The sequence below is a fragment of the Helianthus annuus genome, chromosome 14 (assembly GCF_002127325.2).
Source record: "Helianthus annuus cultivar XRQ/B chromosome 14, HanXRQr2.0-SUNRISE, whole genome shotgun sequence".
Lineage (NCBI taxonomy): Eukaryota > Viridiplantae > Streptophyta > Magnoliopsida > Asterales > Asteraceae > Helianthus > Helianthus annuus.
This window is the reverse complement of record NC_035446.2, coordinates 8,913,057-8,935,826: the sequence shown is the minus strand read 5'-3', so window position 1 is coordinate 8,935,826 and position 22,770 is coordinate 8,913,057. Positions and strand designations below refer to the sequence as shown.

The 22,770-nt window shown below is 37.0% G+C and overlaps 1 long non-coding RNA gene, 1 other non-coding gene and 1 pseudogene across 2 annotated transcripts; 2 read left to right on the top strand and 1 right to left on the bottom strand.

Annotated features, from left to right (window-relative positions):
- The first annotated feature begins 4,641 nt into the window (after positions 1-4,641).
- Positions 4,642-12,758, top strand: LOC118479327 (annotated as a pseudogene).
- Positions 12,759-13,691: 933 nt separating this feature from the next.
- On the top strand, positions 13,692-14,292 carry LOC118486373. The gene is made up of 2 exons (XR_004878678.1): positions 13,692-13,863; positions 13,949-14,292. It is a non-coding gene; the product is annotated as an uncharacterized LOC118486373 (long non-coding RNA).
- Positions 14,293-21,633: 7,341 nt separating this feature from the next.
- On the bottom strand, positions 21,634-21,762 carry LOC118487075. Its single transcript, XR_004880241.1, has one exon. It is a non-coding gene; the product is annotated as a U11 spliceosomal RNA (small nuclear RNA).
- Between the last annotated feature and the right edge of the window lie 1,008 nt (positions 21,763-22,770).

Sequence of the window (22,770 nt, the reverse complement as noted above, 5' to 3'; positions counted from 1 at the left end):
GCTAGTTTTAAACATTAAGGTTGGAACCTGCAAGTTTGAGGAAACATAAAGGACGTTTTGTGCAATTTGCTCGCAAAATAATAAATTAAAGATAAGTATAAAGATTATATTAGAAGATAAATATAAATATAGAGATATAGTTATAGATAAACGTCGACTTAAAATATGGGATAACTTGATAAATTATTTTAAAACTTGTATTTTTTAAGATAAAAAATAAACATAAATATATGGCAAGAAAACTAAAAAATTAGATGTCTCTCGTATCGACACGTGTCCATCAGTTGGTTTTCTTTTATTATATGTACTAGCGGTATGACCCGTGTGCAAACACGGGTCGTTTTTTAGAAAACCATGCATAACAAATTTTAATAAAAAGTACAGATAGGTGTACAGATATTGTAATTTTTAGTTTAAGGCTAGTAGTGATACCCATGTGTAATTTTTAGTTTAAGGCTAGGTACTATTTTCCACCAAGAAATCAAGATTAAAATTAAAACTCATATAAGTTGCATGTGAAGTAATTAAATTAACGAATGATGATAAATAACTAAGAGAACATGATGAAAGGAAATAGCATTAGTATGTAACCACTGTTTGACCAAAGTAAAACCACTGTTTGCAAAAAATATATGTTTGAACAAAGTCTGTTTGAACAAAGTTAAACAACTGTTTGCAAAACTATGATTCTTAGTGGTTCAAAAGTCTGTTTGACCAAAGTCAAACCACCATTTGCAAAAAAGAGCAACCACTGTTTTCTTCACAAAACACTGTTTAACTCAACAGTGGTTTCAAACGTCTTTTTTCATCCATCTGTTGACCAAAGTCAAACCACCATTTGACCAAAGTCAAATCACTGTTTGCAAAAAATGCAACCACTGTTTTCTTCACAAAACACTGTTTAACTCAACAGTGGTTTCAAACAGATGTACCAAAGTCAACCGATGTATCAACCATGTATCAACAGATGTATCAACAACAATGGTTTTAAATTGATGAGCATTAGTTATGAAAAAAATAACACAAAATCATATTGAAAAAATAATACAAAATCATATTTGCTTTCACTGTTCTATATTCTATGATCGTAAATCTTGAAACATCTCTTAATACAAGATCCTTCCTTTTTGGGGTATAGCGTTCCATAAACTTTTCATCTTCATTTCTTAAAATACAACCTTCACCACATGATCCTACAAAAGAAATAAGATGAAACTGGTTATGAGAATCATAATCATATGAACAGATATCTAACCTAACATTTCAATAAGTCAGCAACTATATGTTTTAACCCAACAGTGTTTTGAAATCACTTTTGGGTTAAAACAGTGTTTGAAACCACTGTTGGGTTAAAACAGTGTTGTAAGCCAAAAGTGGTTTCAAAACACTGGTTTAACAACACTGTTTTAACAACTCGTTACAAAGTCGACGCTAGTTACGGACGACGCTTACGACTCTGGCGATAAAATAAAAATATTATATATTTACGACTCATTACGGACTCGACACTAGTTACGAACGACTCAGACAATAAATTAAAACAGTGTAGGTAGATTACAATCCTCTAAGTATGTTGCTATATCATTCTGAACATGATGACTGATGACTGATGACCAAGAAATCGTAGGCAATCAGTTTTCATCTTGAAATAAGCTTCACCTTTCCTCGACTGAGCGCATAGCCGTACCAAATAGTTGGCACAAGATCATGATGCTGATCTTGATGCCTCTCAACCCTAGGTAATGCCTGCCTTTGCTGATCATGATGCTGATCTTGTACCAGATATGAAACACAAATCGAAGTTTGACCTGCAAAAAGTCAATCATGAATTACACTTATCTTTTTAATTAGCATCAATTGCAATGGGCTTGTTAATCCAATATCTTTGAGCTCAATCTTCTCCCACACATCATCTAATATAATTAGAACCTTTTTGTTATCTAGTGACAACTTTTAAAATTTTTCACAAAGATAATCCACTCTTACCGATTTTGAAGCATTAGGTAGATTACAATCCTCTAAGTATGCTGCTATATCATTCTGAACAGGATGACTGATGACCAGGAACTCGTAGGCAATCAGTTTTCATCTTGAAATAAGCTTCACCTTTCCTCGACTGAGCGCATAGCCGTACCAAACAGTTGCACAAGATCATGATGCTGATCTTGATGCCTCTCAACCCTAGGTGATGCCTGCCTTTGCTGATCACGATGCTGATCTTGTACCAGATATGAAACACAAATCAAAGTTTGACTTGCAAAAAGTCAATCATGAGTTACACTTATCTTTTTAAAAACAATCATTAAGAACAGGGGTGACATGCCTTTGCTCTGGAACTTCTTTTTTCAAATGGAATTGAAAAGCCATTGAAAAGCCCCTAGGTAATGCCTGCAAATACTGATAATTCGTTGTACAAACAAATCCCAATAGCGCTGAATTTGAAAAATAACATCTGAATACCTTTGTTACTTGAATTTATCAAATCAAGTGAAAAGGTATAGTTCAACCAACTGATGAATGCATAAATTAGCTGCAACAAACATATCAATTTCCAGTTCAAAACAATTACAATCCAAAATACCTAAATGCAGATCAACGTACGCAAAACAGCGATAGCTATACAGAAATCATATTGTAAAGATGAATGTAGGAAGATCTAGAGAAGCTTACCGACTGAAAGCAGCTAACAGGCGATTCCAATTCCAACATAAAAAACCTACGAAACTCAAAATCAGCAACTGAGATCGCCAATCAAATCTGTTATCAACTATCAAACGGCGCACAATAACACTTATGAGTCATGATCTTATAAACACCAAAACCATCTAATCACCATCCTTAGAGACTTACAATTTTATCAAACAGCTCACCACCTGTAATAAACTCCAAAAGTATATAGATTTTCGTTCGGCTAGCCAGTACCTAAACCAAAAACCACCACTTAATCGATTAATCCACTTAACACTCCCTTTCAAAATAATAATATACAACGTTATGAAACCATACCTCATGCAGACGAACAACATTCGGATGTCTAACCAGCTTCATTATAGATATCTCTCTCTTAATCTGCAAACAATCACACAAAATCAATCTCAAAACACCTTAAAGATAGTTATCCATCTACGATTGAGCTTAATCCGACTGTAATTAGAACGGAGTAAGAGTGAATGGCTTAAAGAGAGATTAGATATGATACCTCATATTCGAATCCAGTTGGTTCGTTCGTTCGTGTGTGAATCCAGACAGCAACACTTTTCTACAGATCATCTGCAATTAAGTTTCAATCAGAGAAGTTCGTTCGTTCCATCTGAATTGAAGCATAGAGGAAGATCAGGATGCTTGTTGAGTGTAATTTTGTGATGAGAGATCATTAATTTGTCGGATGGAAGCAAAATATGTAGCATATTTAGTGAGATTGTGATTAGGGTTTGTGTAGACGTGAATGAGATGCCACCATATCCTTCAGTATCTCCGAATGCGAAAAATCAACATGACGCTTGAGAGAAATCAACTACCTGTGCCCTGATGACTCTGGATTGTTAAGGCTCAGATCTGTAATTCGAAGATCAGAGAACATATGAAATCACACAAAAAAAAATGTAAGAGATTATGAGAGAGGGTGATCGAAACCTGCATTTAGAGAGAGAGAGAGAGAGTTAAGAGAGAAATGGATTCGAGAGAGTAATTGATTGAAGAAGATGATATCTTATATATCTGGAGCCATAATTTTGAATTTTGAATCTGGAGCCATAATTTTGAATCATCAGAGTTTGAAAATGTTTGGAGATGGGCAGTGGTTTGATGGCAATGGTTTGATGGGCAGACCTTTAAAAAGGTGAAAGTGGACCAACTTTGAATTTTAAAGTCTTTATATATTAGCCTTTATGATTTAATAATAACATAAGAAAAGACTTGTTGGACATGCTCTCAAGCTGACACATCAGCTTTTCTTATGTCACTTGTATTTCTCCTTTTATAGAAAGTATAGATAGATATAGATTACTTATGAATTTTATAATTTTTATAGATGACCATTATAATAATAGAAAATAGCTTTTCTCTTTCCAATCATTAACTTTCTTTTCCTTTTCCTTTTTCTTTTCATACTTATATATTTTATAATTTTTATAGATGACCTTTATAATAATAGAATCTTTCCGATCATTAACTTTCTTTTCCTTTTCCTTTTCTTTTCATACTTATGTATTTTATAATTTTTATAGATGACCATTATAATAATAGAAAATAGCTTTTCTCTTTCCGATCATTAACTTTCTTTTCTTTTTCCTTTTTTTTCATACTATGTATTTTATAATTTTTATAGATGACCTTTATAATAATAAAAAATAGCTTTTCTCTTACCTATCATTAACTTTCTTTTCCTTTTCCTTTTCTTATCATAACTGGCCGACAATGCCTCCTTTTTCAAGAATAATTCTGATTTTTCAAAGATACGGGTGGGTCCAGGATAGTAGGCGGGCCACCTGTCTTTTTTATTACTTTAATAATTGTAATACTTAAATATAGTTTATTTTATATATTTACATTTAAATATAAAAAATAGTTCATTTCTTATTTACAACAGGACAATTGCATGGATGGTACCCCAAACAATGGCTAAAGAAACTATATAAAACCACAGCTGAAATCAATTTTCTTTCTTTCCACACCCTTACAATTTCATTCACATATATCCTCGTTATACATAATTTCCATCATCACCTACCATAAACTAATTAACAATGGCTGAAATCATTGCCTCTGAACTCCTGAAAGCTGTTTTTGAGAAGCTGTCTTCTGAAGCCTTGAAGAAAATCGGACGGTCCCAAGGAATCCAGTCAGAACTGAAGAAACTAGAGAGGACCCTAACCCAGATCCAGTCTCTCCTTAACGATGCTTCTCAGAAGGAAATAACTGATGAAGCTGTTCAAAACTGGCTCAGTGGTCTCCAGCATCTGGCTTACGACATTGATGACGTACTTGATGATCTGGCAACAGAAGCTATGCATCGTGAGCTCACCCAGCAATCTGGAGGCATCACCAGCAAGGTAAAAAGGCTTGTCCCAACTTGGTACACAAATTTATCACTAAGTCAGAGGGTGCATCACAAGTTAGATGATATTACCACCAAATTACAAGATCTAGAGAAGGAGAAGGTTAGTCTTGGTTTAATTGTAAAAGATGAAAAGTCGAAAAGAATTTATCAGACCTCTTTGGTAGATACATCTAGTATTGTTGGACGGGAAAAGGAAAAGAAGGAATTGCTTGTGAAGCTATTAGGGACGAGCCATGTGATAAGAACTTTAGCATCGTGCCTATAGTTGGTATGGGTGGGTTAGGGAAAACCACTCTAGCTAAACTTCTGTATGACGATGAGAAAGTTAAGAAGCACTTTGAACTAATGGCTTGGGTTTGTGTCTCTGATCCGTTTGATATCTTTAGTATAAGCAAGGTAATCTTACAATCTGTGAATGGAGAAAACGAGGAATTTGCAGATTTAAATCTGCTTCAAGTAGCTCTTAGAAATCAACTTAAGGAGAAACGATTTTTGATAGTATTAGATGATGTTTGGAGTGAAAGCTATGAGGAGTGGGAGAGCCTTGTGAGCCCATTTCATGATTGTGCTCCCAGAAGTAAAATTATAATGACGACGCGGAAGAGGAAACTGCTCGAAGACCTACGTTGCGGTGATCTAAGCTCTCTGCAAACTTTTTCAGATGACGATGCTATGTCTTTGTTTGCTCAACATGCGTTGGGTGTAAATAACTTTGATTCGCATCCAATCCTCAGACCATATGGTGAAGACATTGTGAAAAAATGTGATAACTTGCCTTTGGCCTTAAGAGTACTTGGGAGGTTATTTAGCACAAAGACTAAAGAAGAAGATGAGTGGAAGGAGCTGTTGAATAGTAACATATGGGAATCACGAAAGGAGGGTGAGATTATCCCAGCCCTCAGATTAAGCTACCATGATCTTAAGGCATGTTGGAAACAGGTGTTTGCATACTGCTCGTTGTTTCCCAAGGACTATGTATTTGACAAAGACGATTTGATTAAACTTTGGATGGCGGAAGTGTCGGAAAGGAGAAAAAATAGATTGTATAGGGGCTTGTGTGTAAAGTGGTGTCCTATATAAACACCACTATTGTAACCCTAATTTTGAGTACTAACAATTCTCAATACAACTCAAACCCAATTCAAGAACTCTTCTCTATACCAATCAACATGGTATCAGAGCAGTGTTTCTGATTCGTGGACATTCTATTCTTCATCTACAATTTATCTCAACCAAGATCAAACCAGAAAAAACCAAAAATCAAACCCAAAATCTGATCAACTCCGAAACTCCACTGCCGTCGCCGCTTTAAACCCTACCTTCTTTCGTCGTTTGTGTTCGTTTCCGGTTGATTATTTTCTTCTCGTTTGAAATAGTCACAGAGTTGCTTCAAAATTGATATTACCGTATAAAAAAAAGGAAAAAGTGCTTCAATTGTCAACATATGTGTTTGTCAACATATGTGTCAGTGTTCATCATTGTCTAAACCCTTTTTCAACCTCTAAATTCAACCAAAACCAAATCCATCACATGCCTTACAAGCACGTGGCCAACCCTTCAAATCATTTCATTGGTCCAATCAAAATTTTGTTTGACCATTTTTTTGAAATTGGTCCAATCAAGTTCGCTGCTCTTACCTTTTTTTGTGCTACCTACCTTTTTTTGTTCCAACTTCCTTTTTTATAATTACGCTACCGACACCAATCCCGACCAATTTCGCTGCTCTTATTTTGCTATTTGATAATTTCGCTATTCTCAAAGGATCAATTCGCTTTCGTTGTCGGTAGCGAATTTGCGGGCTTTCAAATCTTGAACGCGAGTTCAAGTAACCGGTGTATTTAATAAATTCGCCGGTAAAATATCTTCGCTACCAGCGACGATATTCCAAACAAAAATCTTGAACGCGAGTTCAAGTATCCAGCGAAATTAATAAATTCGCTGGCTTGGTTGGTTACTTAATAACCGTGCCGGGACAAAAAAAAAATGGAAATCAATCATAGTAAGAACAGTGCTTGGATTTTCGATTCTGGTGCCACTGACACCATGACGTTTGAACCATTGGACATACGGTCAATGACCCGACCTCAGAAATCTCAAATACATACAGCAAACAACGGAACGATGCAAGTGAAAGGAGGAGGAGTAATTGAAATTTCACCAACTATGAAATTGTCAAATTGCCTCTATGTTCCGTCCTTATCACACAAATTACTGTCAATCAGTCATATTACCAAAGAATTAAATTGCACGGTACTAATGCACCCTACTTTCTGTCTCCTACAGGATATCAGGACGGGTGTGATTATTGGACGTGGTACTGAGCGCCAAGGATTGTACTATGTGGATGAAGTGGCTCATCAGGGTACTGTGATGTTGGCTCATGGAACTGATAACCGGGACGCCTGGCTATGGCATCGACGCTTGGACATCCATCCCACGTTATTCGCACCTTTTGTTTCCAAAACTCTTCCCTTCAAATGGGAAAATAGATTGTGAAACTTGTCTTCGCGCCAAAAGCCATCAACACCCGTTCAAACCTAGCAATACGAAAGTTGCTTCCCCTTTCTCACTAATCCATTCTGATGTGTGGGGTCCTGCTCCTGTGATAGGGGGGCAGGGTCTTCGGTACTTTATATTATTCGTGGATGATTGCACTCGCATGACATGGGTATATTTTTTAAAAACCAAAGCCGAAGTTTTCGAAAAATTTGTCACATTTTATGCCATGATTCAAACTCAATTTCAAACTCAAATCCAAATTCTTCGATCCGACAATGGGGGGAATTTGTCAATACATCTATGAAACAATTCTTTCAAACCAAAGGATTAATTCATCAAACCTCTTGTGCTCATACACCCGAACAAAATGGTGTTTCCGAACGGAAAAACCGTATTATTCTTGAAATGACTCGAGCTCTTTTGATCGAATCTCAGGTTCCTAAATCTTTCTGGCCGGAGGCAGTTGCAACCTCCGTGTATCTGCTAAATCGGCTTCCCACAAAAGCTCTTAAATTTAAGACTCCTTTAGATTGTCTGTCCAAATCTGCCAATATTCCCCATCCTCTTACACTTGAACCTCGAATCTTCGGGTGTACCGCATTTGTTCATATACCCAAAGTCAACCGAAACAAGCTCGGCCCATGTGCTGAGAAATGTGTGTTTGTCGGCTATGGGATCGACCAAATAGGTTATCGGTGTTATAATCCTAAGACTCTTCAAATGTTCACCACAATGAACGTTGACTTTCTTGAAACAAAATACTTTTATGAACCCCAACTCAGTGGTCAGGGGGAGAACGAATGTATAGACCCTCTGAGTTGGCTAATCCAACTTCCCTCGTCTGAAGAAGTAACAACAACAGAACTTCCTCACAGTACTCCGAATCAGTCATCTTCAAACACAACTACACAATCTGCGGATCACAGTACCACTGAAAATAGTCCATCCAACATGATACCTGAGGTAAGAAATAATGAGAGCTCTGAGTTTACTATGCCTTGTGACTTTGAGACAACAGGGGAACATACAGATCCGACAACAACCGAACCTACAGAACATGGTGAACCAAATGTTGAGCATGTTGAACCTGTTGTTGAAGAGGTTGAACCAGTTACTGAACATGTTGAACTAGGTGCAGCAGAGACAACCGGGAGATATCCTCTTCCCCCAAGAGAAAATAGAGGAGTTCCCCCTAAGAGATACTCTCCAGAAAAGGTGACTCCAAGGTCTAGGTATCCTGTGGCGAACATTGCCACTGGAAATTTGTCTAAGGAAGCTAAAGCATATACCGCTGCCTTGTGCTCTGAACAAATGCCATCTACAACACAGGAAGCATTGAGTTCTGAAGAATGGAAAAAGGCTATGGAGACCGAAATGGAAGCACTCAAGAAGAATAACACGTGGGAGAAATGCACCCTCCCACCAGGAAAGAAACCAGTGGGATGTCGGTGGGTGTTTTCAGTCAAACACAGACCTGATGGAACAATTGAACGATACAAAGCTCGGCTGGTTGCAAAAGGTTACACTCAGACTTGTGGAATCGACTACTCTGAAACCTTCTCCCCAGTAGCAAAAATTGATACAATCAGAGTCCTGTTTTCTATAGCTGCCAATAAAGGTTGGCCTCTTCATCAATTTGATGTAAAAAATGCCTTTCTTCACGGGGAACTAAACGAGGAGGTCTATATGGACGCTCCACCAGGATTCAATGAGAATTTCAAGGCTGGAGAAACATGTCGGTTGAAGAAATCTTTGTATGGGCTTAAACAGTCTCCTAGAGCTTGGTTTGGGAGGTTTACCCTTGCGATGAAAAAATATGACTTCAAACAAAGCAACTCAGATCATACCCTATTTTTGAAACGTAGAGGTAGTCTTGTGACCTGCTTAATTATCTATGTTGATGACATGATTCTCACAGGAAACGATGAAGAGGAAATGTCAATGTTAAGAGAAACTGTTTTCGGAATTTGAGATGAAAGACCTGGGAAGATTGAAGTACTTTCTTGGAATTGAAGTTCTGAGATCTAAACAAGGGATTTTTATCTGTCAAAGGAAATATGTCCTTGACCTGCTAGCTGAAACCGGAATGATTGAGTGCAGACCGGCGGACACTCCAATGATGGTCAATCATGGCTTACACATGGAAGATGGAGCAGATTTAGCAGATAAGGAGAGATATCAACGAATGGTGGGAAAACTGATATATCTCTCCCACACTCGTCCAGATATAGCTTATGCAGTAGGAGTGGTGAGTCAGTTTATGCACCAACCCCAAGCGAGCCATATGGAAGCAGTGTTAAGAATCATCAGGTATCTCAAGGGAACAGCAGGTCATGGTATTCTGTTCAAATCAAATGGGCACTTAGAAATCCAAGCTTATACAGATGCCGACTGGGCAGGGGATAAAGGAACGAGGTCAACCTCGGGGTACTTCACCATGGTTGGAGGAAATCTAGTTACCTGGAGAAGTAAAAAACAAAAGGTAGTCGCCCTGTCTAGTGCAGAAGCTGAATTCCGAGGGGTTGCTCGTGGCTTAGCAGGGTTCTGTGGGTTCGCAAGCTCCTAACTGAGATTGGCTTTCTTCCTACTACAGCAACCAAAATCATGTGCGACAATAAAGCTGCTATACAGATCTCAGAAAATCCAGTCCAACATGATCGAACAAAACATGTGGAGGTAGATCGACACTTCATCAAGGAGAAGTTAGAGGAAGGCATCATAGAGCTCCCGTATGTAGCATCAAAAGATCAACTCGCAGATATTCTCACAAAGGCAGTCAATGGAAACTCGTTTAGTAGTTGTTTGAGCAAGTTGGGTATTGGTGACCCCACTACTCAACTTGAGGGGAGTGTCGGAAAGGAGAAAAAATAGATTGTATAGGGGCTTGTTGTAAAGTGGTGTCCTATATAAACACCACTATTGTAACCCTAATTTTGAGTACTAACAATTCTCAATACAACTCAAACCCAATTCAAGAATTCTTCTCTATACCAATCAACAGGAAGGCTTTTTGAACCAGTCATCTTCAAACGAGTCAATGGAAAGCTTAGGTCTTGAATACTTTGAAGAGTTGTTTTCAAGGTCATTTTTTCAGTATGCACCCAATGACTCGTCGTTGTTCGTGATGCATGACTTGCTTAATGACCTGGCCATATCTGTCGCTGGAGAATTCTTTTTAAGGTTAGACGATGTTATGAAGGATACTAGGAAGAAAGATCCGGAAAGGTATCGCCATATGTCATTTGTTCGTAAGGAATATGAAGCAAACTCGAAGTTCAAGCCCATCGAAAGTGCTACAAGTTTGAGAACATTCTTAGCAGTGTCCGTTGAACTCGAAGATAGTTGGGGAGAATTCTACTTATCTAGTAAGATTCTGGTTGACTTACTTCAGAAGTTACCACTTTTAAGGGTCCTGTGTTTGAGTGGTTATTTCATTAGCGAGGTACCAGAGACCATTGGCAGTTTGAAGCACTTGCGGTACCTTAATTTATCTCGTACTTTAATCACATGTCTACCAGAAAATGTCGGCAATCTCTACAATTTACAATCATTAATCCTTTATAGATGTAACAGTCTAAGTATGTTGCCCATAAACTTCTCTAAGCTTAAAAACTTGCGGCATCTGGATATTAGGGGTACTCCGCTTTTGAGTAAGATGCCCTTAGGGATTGGCAAGCTGAAAAGCTTACAAACTCTCTCCAAGATCATTATCAGAGGAGATAATGGCCTTGCAATAGCCGAGCTTAAAGACCTCACAAATCTTCATGGGAAGACTCACATCAAGGGGCTGGAAAAAGTGGAAATAGCGTCGCATGCATCTGAGGCAAACTTATCGCAAAAAAGGCTAAGCGGTTTAGAACTAGAATGGAGTGGCGTGTTTAATGATTCTAGAAAGAAATCGCTAGAAAAGGAGGTCCTCGATGCGTTGAAGCCTCATAGTGAGAGTTTGATAAAGCTTGGAATAGTGTCATATGGGGGTATAGAGTTTCCTGATTGGGTTGGGGATATATCGTATCTTAATCTGATTAGCGTGTCTCTACGTGGCTGTAAACATTGTACATCTTTACCACCACTTGGGCAGTTGCCCTCACTTAAGGAGTTGTATATTGAAGACATAAATGAGGTGAAAGCTATGGGTTCAGAGTTAATTGGGACCGGTCGTGCATTCACATCACTTGAAGTTCTTGAATTACGGAATATGAAGAGGTTGGAAGTATGGTCAACTCCTATTGAGGTCGTGTCATTTCCATGCCTTAAAAAGCTTGTTATTAGAGGTTGTCCTAATTTGGTTCAAGTGTCACCTGGAGCACTGCCCTTATTGAATATTCTACAAGTATCTGAATGTGATAGTGCTGTGTTGAGAAGCCTGGTTCCAGTGGCTTCATCAGTCAAGGAGTTGAGAATAAAATCTATGTTAGGGCTTAGTGATGTGGCGTGGAGAGGTGCTATTGAGTATCTTGGAGGAGTTGAAGTCATATCCATAAGCAAATGTAACGAAATAAGATACCTGTGGGAATCAGAAGCAAAGGCGAGTAAGGCTCTTACAAAATTAAGGGAGTTGCGTTTTATTAAATGTCAAAATTTGGTGAGACTGGGTGAGAAAGAGGAGGATGATTGTGGGCGCAACCTCATAACAACTCTTAGGACGTTAAAGATAGAAGATTGTAAGAGTATGGAGCATTGTAGGTGTCCAAATAACACTGAGATTTTGCTCATCGGTGGTTGTAGTTCTATTACATCTACTTCATTCCCCACAACAGGAGAGCAGAAGTTCAAATCACTTGAAATTGATTCTTGTGACAAACCATTAGAAAAGGAGTTTGGAGGAGATAACACTAGGGTTGTTATCAACAACACAAGCATCCCAAAGCTTCAATATGTACTGTTAGGCTCCTTGCCAAATCTGACAACAATCATTGAATTGAGTCACTTTATTCACCTCACATACCTGGTAATAGAGAGTTGTCCAAGTATGGAGTCATTTCCAGATCACGAGTTGCCTAATCTCACCTCCTTAACATTTCTGTATATATTAAATTGCTCAAGTAAAGATGATTCCTTTCCTCGTGGGCCTCCCAAACTGCATACCCTTTTCATAGGGGGGTTGAAGAGGCCCATCTTAGAGTGGGGACCACAGAATTTCCCAACCTCACTTGTCAACCTAACGTTATTTGGTGATCCGTCAAAGATGATGATGTGAGTAGGTGTAGTCAGTTGTCTCATCTTCTTCCTTCATCTCTTACTTCTCTTGCGTTAGATGGATTTAAGAAACTGAAATCAGTTTCAGTGGGACTCCAACACCTCACCTCCCTCCAACATCTCTTTTTAGCGTATTGCCCAAAGATGAAGCATCTACCAGACATTCTGCTGCCTTCACTTCTGAGTTTAAACATTGCTGAATGCCCAAAGCTAGAAGGAAGGTGCAGTAGAAGAGGCTCCTATTGGTCCCGCATCTCTCATATCCCCTGCATCAGAATAAACACAGAAAGCTTTGTTTCTTTAGTGTTCCCAAAAGATTGTAAGTACTCTTTCAATAAAAGTACATTATTAGTTCAATAAAATAGTATGTGTTTGAATATCAAGTTAAACCATCACAGCCTGTTTAAAGGCAAATGTGTCAACTGGGCGGGTTTTTCATTAAACTGGTGCTCTTTTTACAATTTTATATTTTTGCAAAATTGTTGTGAAAAGAAAATTTATCGTCTTTTTATGTTTACAGTACAATATTTGTTTTGAACTGATGTCAACAGAACTATTTTTTTTTTTTTTGTGAATATTATCTGTGGGTACCACATCTTAGGTCGGGTTGGGTGGGATACTTTTTTTTTGAAAGGTGAGAGTCTACTAATAGGTTGTGAGAGCAGCTCCCACACCCCCCAAGCCAGGGGGCCCTAGCCAAGTCTGCCCAGACTGCGTTGTCTGAACCGGGTCCGCGCTGGTTATCAGACTTGGTTCCGGCTTTCCCCCGGAAACCGTACTGCCTCCACACGAGAAGCCTCGCTAGAGTAACAGTCGGATGAAAACCGGGGTGGGATACTTAACACTGGCAAACGGTGATCTAAATCGATGGCTGCTAACCTTACCAGATGTAAAGTTCGGTAACCCGTTTGTTTTGTCTCCATTTCAGTGACGAGGTCATGGAGATGATTTTATACTACATTCTGGTGGAGTGACTGTCTGTCTGTAGGGCACCCTTTGGGCAAATGCCAGCACTGATTAATTGGCTATACTTGGAGATGCTATCCGAGTTCTGCATCACCTCAAATCTGAATCACGGGATTTCAGAAGAAATGAGAACATTGAAGGTAAATGAACTTGCTTAATGGCTTTCTTTCTTTTTTTGATAGAAATGTTTCTCTTCTCTTATGACTTGCCAAAACCGACAAGCAGAGAAGAACGAGCTTCGTGAAGAAGAGCTTGTTTTGAAGGCGGAAAAGGCAAAAAAGAAGCAGCAGGTCAAATCCATGACAACACATCCGGCTGCATGTCAGGCTGACGGAACCAAGATGCCCGTATTACCACAAACATGTGATACATCTCATGATCATGAGCTCAGGCCACTTTCTTTGTAGTTTGTAAATAGAAATGCTTAGTTGGATTCTGTGTTTTCATTACTATGTAGTCTGCACTTTTGCTAGATTTATTTTTACAGAAAAATAGAGTTCTTTGTTAGATATAAATGACATCCTTCTTTAATCTTTTTATCCTAATGATATTTGAATCTCTCTTCATAATTTGTTTGCCTCTGTATGCTAACGCCAAATCTGTATCTGTTTTACACTTGCTCGTTGATTCTTTGTTAACAACTATTTATGACTGGTTAGTAAAGGTACGTTGTCACTCGTGTTTCTAGTAATACTATATTCCTGTTGACACTTGCTTGCAAAATGGCTTTGATTTGATTTATTCTTGTTAGATAATATTTTAAACTTTCAAAAGGTGACACGTAAAATCAGACAAATGGGTGAAGAATTTTATGAATGACTTACTTGTTAAAAAGACTTATGTGTAAAATATACGAGACAGGTGCAACTTTTGGTCTTACATAATGCTTATTTGGTTGTACATGTTATTTATTTCGTCACGCCTCGAAATCCGGGACCTAAACATCTCTGTGGGCATCGCTTTGTTTTAAACCAAGTTTATAAGATGTTTATTATGCTTGCTGGCCGTCTTGATTTATCTTACGATCAACAGATCAGATGTAGCAGACTCACGATTCAGGTGCATTAGCCTCGTCACAGAGATTCCCGCCCGCGGCATGGAGAATATGATAATAAATGCGGGCATTGAATTGGTCGGAATGTTCTTGGTGAGATAAGGGTATTGAATGTGAGAATTCAGTGAGATTAGCCTCTGAATGGTCATTAAGAGGCTACCTCTTAATGGAATCATTAAGAATTTTATCAATGAGAAGGTAGAAGAATGTGACTTGTGATGATTTACCATTCAGAGGTTACCTCTTAACCATTCAGACTTGAGGTTACCTCTTATTCATTCAGAGGTTTTAAACCATTAAGAGGTAGCATCTAAATGGTCATTAAGAGGCTACCAAACAGCCCCTGAATCTCACTTTATGGTTCTTGAGTTGTGAAAACTTACCCTTGTGATGATCTTCTCTCCTACTTATATGGTCGAGTCTCTTCATCCGAAGTGGGCCTTCTCCTACCAAAGACTGTTCGGAAAGACATTCCGGAAAATAAAGATGTCTGGGTATTGTTCAAAGAGTTGTTTCCCCAATGTGATCTTCTAGGATTTGAGCATTTAATGTATGCTTCGTCCTTAAGGAATAACCTTACACTCACAAGACCGAGTCATAAAGGTAGTCGGCGGTCTTTAGAGCATTTAACGAAGGATAGTCGCATCACGTGTTTCCCAGGCGGAACAGTGGCCTGGTTCAGAGGTCTTTGGGCTGGAAAGTCAGATTTCCCTTATGCCTTTATCTTCTTGGATCGAAAGTGAGTTGGAAATCATATTGGGAATTATTTAGTTGGGACAGCTAGCGCAAATGAGGTTCCCAATCTGGACCCTCGTAGTCGTCCGAGTATGATAATGTTTTTTTATTAAGAGGTGTTTTTAGTATAAATAAGGGTGTTCACAATCAGATTTTACAATTTTTAGGTTAAATCGAACCAAACCGTTAGTAATGATTTTTTATCAATAAAAAGAACCATTCAACAAATAAATAAGACTGATTCCTTGTGGTTAGGGGTTTCTTCGGGTTTGGTTATCGGGTTTCGGGTTTTTCGGGTCGGGTTTCTCGGGTTTCCTAGGCTAGATATTTTATCCGATAACCAAACCATATTAGATTCGGGTAAAGGTTTCTCGGTTAGTTCGGGTCGGTGTTTTATCGGGTCGGGTTTCGGGTTTAAACTGATGCGGCAACTCTTGTGCAGGCTACCATTTGTAATTTTGACTTGTCATGTTACAGAACATGCACACAAATACCATGGATGTACAAAATCTATAGGTTTTTTTTGAACAGACAAAAGCTATAGGTGACATCGAGAAGTGAAATAATCATTATTAGATTTGTTTTGTGATTCTTACTATTGTAATTTTAAAGCCTTCTAAAATATCTTTTCTAGGGATATAATATTTTGAAAATTGTAGAACCATCATAAAAAAAACATAACTTGCTAATAACTAGAAAATGTGAACATTTCTTTCACGAAGATTTGTTTGGAATTTGATAGTTTTATTTTTTTCACCAACTCAACCTCAAAAGAACTCTTTTGATGAGATATATACATCATGCATATATTTATCACAATGTACCCTTAGTATATCTTCAACCTTTTATTTATCTATTATTAAATTATTATTAAGATGATACTTTCAACTTTATGGATGCATGCCCTATAACTTTTCTTTTAACTAATTGTATTTGTAAACATGATCAACAACGATATCATAAAAAGCAGAATGCCAAACTAAGAGTTAATTATTTAATAAAAAAACCACAAACTCAAACTGTATCAAGTATCAACCAATAATCAAACCAAAACATATCAATAAAAAAAGCATTAAAATAAGTTTCATATTCATCTTCACTCTTCAATTTGTGTTGCCAACTTCATGTATTCTCCTCCGTATCCAATGCTATGTTAAATAAAATTCAATTAAAATAAGCAATAACAAGGTTACGTTTTCAAAATTGAAAAAAATACAAAACATATTAATAATTAAACGTACCTTTATCGATTTCTTGAATTGTGTCCCAATCTTCTTCATCTAAGAGACCTTGAATTGAAGTAGAACCATCTCGTAGCCAATCTTGGGTGCAAACTAAACTTTGAACAATCCTAGGAGTCAAAGAACTCCTATAACGGGTCCAAAACTCTCCCGCTTGTGCTAAAAAACAGATTCTGAACCACCGTTGACACTGGAATGGCGAATAAGTCTCTAGCCATTAAGGACAAAATCGGGAATCTCGGGCTATTAACTTTCCACCATTCTAAAAAGATTGAAGTTCCCCGAATCCTTTTCAAAACCTTCATTCAAAAATTTGGTCTAACTCACCGACAGGTTCAACTGTTTGTGTTGCATTTGTTCCCTGAGTTTTGGTTTCTTAAATTGATTTTGATGTTGTATCTTCAGGGTTTTGACGTTTACCCAATGTAGATGAATCTGAAGACTGGTAGTAGTATTTGTACTTGAAACATTGGGAATGAATCTAATATAACTCATTATATAATTCACTCATAGTAAATTCCTATAACAATTTTTCATAATTCTTCTCCGCCAACTCTTTTCCATAACGATCAATAAAAGTAAATTCAAGTAGTGTTTTTGTTCCTTTGGGTCTAGAACTAGAGCGAAGTATAACAACAAGTTAACTTTTTTTATGTCGCCATAATACTTCCGGACTTTTCGTTCATTGTCATTGCAATCTGACAAAGAGTATTACTGCCAATAGCCTATCTAATATGTCACGAATTTGGTAGATCTCATCTATGCATGATTTGACGTTACATAATGTGTCCCTGAGACCCTCTGAGTAATATCATAAAACGGTTTCAGAAAATGGCACAAAGTTCTAACACTTTGCCAATCTTCAGATTTAATTTCACTATGGCCCGCCTTTTCAAGTTCAGTTCTAAAAACAGACTCCTCAATATCATATCTCTCAAATGTTTTCTCATAAGATTGGGCAACCTCCAACATAAGGTATGTGGAGTTCCATCTAGTTGGTACGTCTAAAAGTAGGTGTTTCTGTGTATTGGCATTAACAACTTTTAGCAAATTCATTGGAATTTGTCAATCCTTGAAGGTGATTTCCTAATTCCACCAAACCGCCCACCTAATTTTATTAACCGACTTATCAACCTTTTTAATTCCATCCTGGACCACTAGGTTTATAATATGTGCAACACACCTAATGTGTATCCATTTAGCATTTAGAAGACATTTGCTTGAATTTTGGGAAAACCTTTTTCAAGAAATCTATTGCAACATCATTCGCACTTAGCATTGTCGACTGAAACTGTTAAAATGTTTTCAATTTCCCATTCTTGTAAACATTTTTCAATTGCTTTCCCAATATCCACACCACGGTGATTCTCTTGGAGACAAAAGGCCAAGACTTTATTCCTTAATTTCCACTCATTATCTATGAAGTGAGCGGTTAGACACATGTAACTGGATTGTTGATTAGAAGTCCATGTGTCTGTTGTCAGACAAATCCTACCCACATTATTTTTATAAAATCACGTACTTTCTTTTTTCTTCTAGAAACATATTGTATATGTCTCTTGTAATGGTGCTTCTAGATGGAACTTTTGAATAATGGTTGACTTAGGCTCATGAAATACCTAAAAGCCTTCCTTTCTACAAAACGAAACGGTAATTCCTCAACTATTATCATATAGGCTAGACCCTTCCTAACGATTTTTTGATCAAATTTCCAAGCAGTCATTTTATTGTCAACCCCAAATGTGATTAGTGTTTGTCCACCACTTTTTTTAGCTAAGTACGGGGGCACAACCTTTAAATGTGTGCGAAGATTAGACGTACCTTGACTTTTTGATGCACACTTGTACGTATTGCTACAATGAATACATCTTGCTCTTTCAATACCGTTTTCATCTTTGTACTTTTTAAAATCATTCCACACCGCTGATCTTTCTTTGTTATACTTTACGTTTCTTGGTAACTGGTTCGGTTGTTGGTGGTAATTTGTTCATCGTTGCTGTCAAGGTCACTCTCCGTTCTTCAGCCGAATCGTATCCTGACATCTGTAGATCAAAAGTATAACGTTATAGATGCAACTTCTCAATGAAACGAAAATAAATAACATTCTGATCTCAAATAAAGAGTAAAAGATCAAACCTTTAAACTGGATTTTTGAAAGTTAGTAACGAATTCGAAACTTTGAATGCAAGGTTAGAACAATATATTGGTTGATCGTCGATGTTGATTGACTGCAAGATTGTCAAAGTTTTATTGACATCGATGGTATAATCAAGCAGATGTTTATTATCATTTGATTTATAGTATAGATATGCATATATAAACTAATTTTTACTATGATGCTTATCCATAAGATAAAGGATTTGAATATAAACAAAATTGATAAGAGATAGTTGGGATTTAATTTAAATCTATAAAAACTGTTGATTTTATAAACTTACGAAAAAAACAAGGATATATATATTAAAATAATAGCTAAATGATAATAATAATAATAATAATAATAATAATAATAAATACACAAAATATATGCATTAAATAATATATAATATTTAGATAATTTATAAACGTAAATAGATAAAGATACATATGATATTTAGCTTTTGAAATTTATAAGCTTTTGAATATATATAAACGTAAATAGATAAAATACATATCATATAGCTTTAGAAATTTATAAATAGATAACATATACATATACATATGAAATTTAACTTTTGAAAATTTCTAAATAGATAGAGACGTGTATGGCAGACTACTATGCTCACAAACCAAAGATATTTTTACATATGAGATAAGACAAAACACACAAACCAAAGATAATCCCATTTTCCCACCTCCCAACTCTCAATTAAACTTAGGAACATATTGGGATTTTGAAATGCTTTTCAAGATGGTCGGGTTTTTCGGGTGACCCGATATTCCAAAATAATATCCATTCACCCGAACCAAATAATGTTCATCGGGTTCGGGTTTAACCATTTTATTCGGTGTTCGGGTAATTGGGATATCATATTTTTTCGGGTCCGGGTGGCATCGGGTCTGGGTTTGGGGTTTTCGGGGTTTCCGGATAAAAAGAACACCCCTACTTGTGGTTAAATAAAGTAAAGCTTTTCTCACGCGAAGCATTTTATGTAGCTTCCCATATAATTTAAAATTACTTTGATTTACAAAAGTAAATTCTGTGTGTTTATGACTCCCAGTTTCGGTATAAACCCTAAGCATTGATTGTTCACTTATGATTTGAAATTATTATACGGAAGTTTAAAAAAATATATATCATTGAACCAAACTAAGGGACGATTTGAGTTATTTGATATATTTCTATAGGATAATATCAAATATAACTGATTAGTAGTTACTCGATTAGTTTGGGTATACCGAACAGTGGCGGAACTAGAAGAAATATTCAGGGGTATCCCAAATTTTTTTACGATACGTTTATAGAACAGAATTTTTTTACCTGCATTACAGGGCGGGGCGATCCTGAAAATTCAAGTGCCCTGGGTGAGCCAAAAAAGGCCCTTAGGCCTTACCGAATTAAATTTTATTAAACTAGTTTTTTTTAAGTTATTAGTATTTAGGTTAACGAATCAATATTGAGCATATCACATTTGGGCTAGGCTTATGAATTAATATTGGCAATAAGTTTTTAGATATTAGATTGGGCTAGGTTTATTTTTAATTTTTTAGATCGAAATTAAACAATTCAAGAACTCAAGAAGAAAGAAATAAAGAATACTCACAACTCACAATCACAATTAGCACAACAATCTAATACACTATTGGGTTATTATTTGGTTATTTGGGCTAATTACTATTGGGCTATCATTTTTTGAGCTAATATAATCAGTATTATTTGGGCTTGATTCATTTTGTAAATTTTTTTTTCAGGGGTGTTCTAGTACTTGTTGAGGGGTGTCCTTAGTATAAAAATCGAAAAAAAAAAATTTTACACTACCGGGAAAAAGTTGAGCCGTAGCCCGTGCTACGCCCCAACCTACATTAGGTCCACCCCTGATACCGAACGGGTAACTTCTTTTTAAATCAACGGGTTTACCCGAAACCCCTGGGTATACCCAATGGGTATTTATTTACCCACTAGAAACCAGGCGGTTTTGAGACGAATTTAGGATAACCTTGTTTTGGGGATTACCTAAACCCATCTAGGGATGGCAATCAAACCCGAACCCGTTGGGTAAACCCGAAACCCGACACATTTGGGACGGGTTTGGGGTCGGTTAATCGGGTTTGGGACGGGTTGGGAATAGTTTTTATTTTTTTTCGCGGGTTTGGACGGGTTTTGGGATTTAGTTATATACCGTTTACCCGACCCAATTACCCGATAAAGTTGTACCCGTTTACCCGATTGTATACCCAATATAATTTCTTTTTATATTATTAAATATGTATATATATGATAAATCCATTTTTACACATTAGGTATTCTATTCCATATACATTGTAGTTATTTGATATATTTTTATAATACCAATACAAAATGTAACCGGGTTAATAGTTACCCGATAGATGCCCAATGGGTTTTGAGATGAGTATACCAACGAGTAATCTTTTTAAATTAACGGGTTTACCCGAAACCCGCGGGTATACCCGATACCCGATGGGTATTTACCCGCTAGAACCCGACGGGTTTTGGGACGGGTTTGGGACAAGCATATCTACCGGGTTTGGGTTTGGATTACCTAAACCATCCCAAACCCACCCATTGCCATCCCTAACCCATCCAAATCCACAACCCATTGCCATCTTTAATCATGGTATAAACCGCAAACATGATTGTTCGGTATCACAGCAAGCCGATTTACATTAAGACCATGAATATTTTAAAATAATATTATGAACTTATATTAACTGTTAAAGAATGGAGGGTCGGCCAAAGGGAGCCAACCCTATAACTTCCCACAAATTATGTCAGCCATATGTCTTGATAGCCATACAGCACTCACCATTCAATGGGTGAGCGTGGCATATTTAGCCAACCGACCCTTTTACTTTTTAAAATAACCCTCCTCATATTCTTATACTCAACTCCACTCTACCACATATTTACACCCCATCGATGTGGGACAAACAACACAAAAAACAAAAATTACATTTTACTCTAATTTTTTCAATATTTCAATACATCAAACTACAAATTCAATGTGGTCATTGTGTTTGAAAGTTAGTCGGAAAAAGTTGGCGAGTAGTGTACCGTTAATAACATGAACAAAACGCGTTTTTAGGTTCTAAGAGTTTATGTAACACAATAGTTGAGGTTTAATAACATGGACGGAACGCGTTTTTAGTTTCTAGGAGTTTATGTAACACAAAAGCATTTGTAGTTCTAGGAGTTCATGTAACACATTCGGTTGTGCTTGAAGATAATAAGAGTCCTTTATTTTCCTGCCTCCTGCTATATGAATCCCGTTTTTAATCGAGTCTTCTCGATGTATCCAAGCATCACGACCGTAATCGATAAACACCCGAGTATCTGCACGAACAAAAGGCAATTGATAAGGGTTTAGTTACGTTCATTTGTACTAGAGGTAGCAAAATGTTGGGTCAAGCACTTTGGGTAACGTGTCAAAACAGGTACTTTTTTTTAGTGGGGTCGTGTTGGGTTGGACACAAACACCTTTTGTCCAACTTTTAATAGAGCTTTAACGTCTTTAACCATACGACACGTTTCATTTTTTGGCAAAAGTTTTAGATACACCTCATTTGGGATAACAAGAACCCAAATTGACTCATTCGTAAATGGATGAAAACTGCCACCTCTACTTTGTGGTTATAAACAGGAAGGAAAAGAAGCTAGAATCGACTTACGGCCCCGCCTCGCCATGCCACAAACAACGGATTGGTCCTTGATTGCAATATCTATTCAAGAAAATTCAAATTCGGCAAAAAAATGATATATATAACCGTTTGAAAGCAGACATGAGATCAAGAATCCAAGTTTTATAACAATATAAATCTATACTTGTACAGAGCTTTTAATTCAAAGAGGAAATTACAGC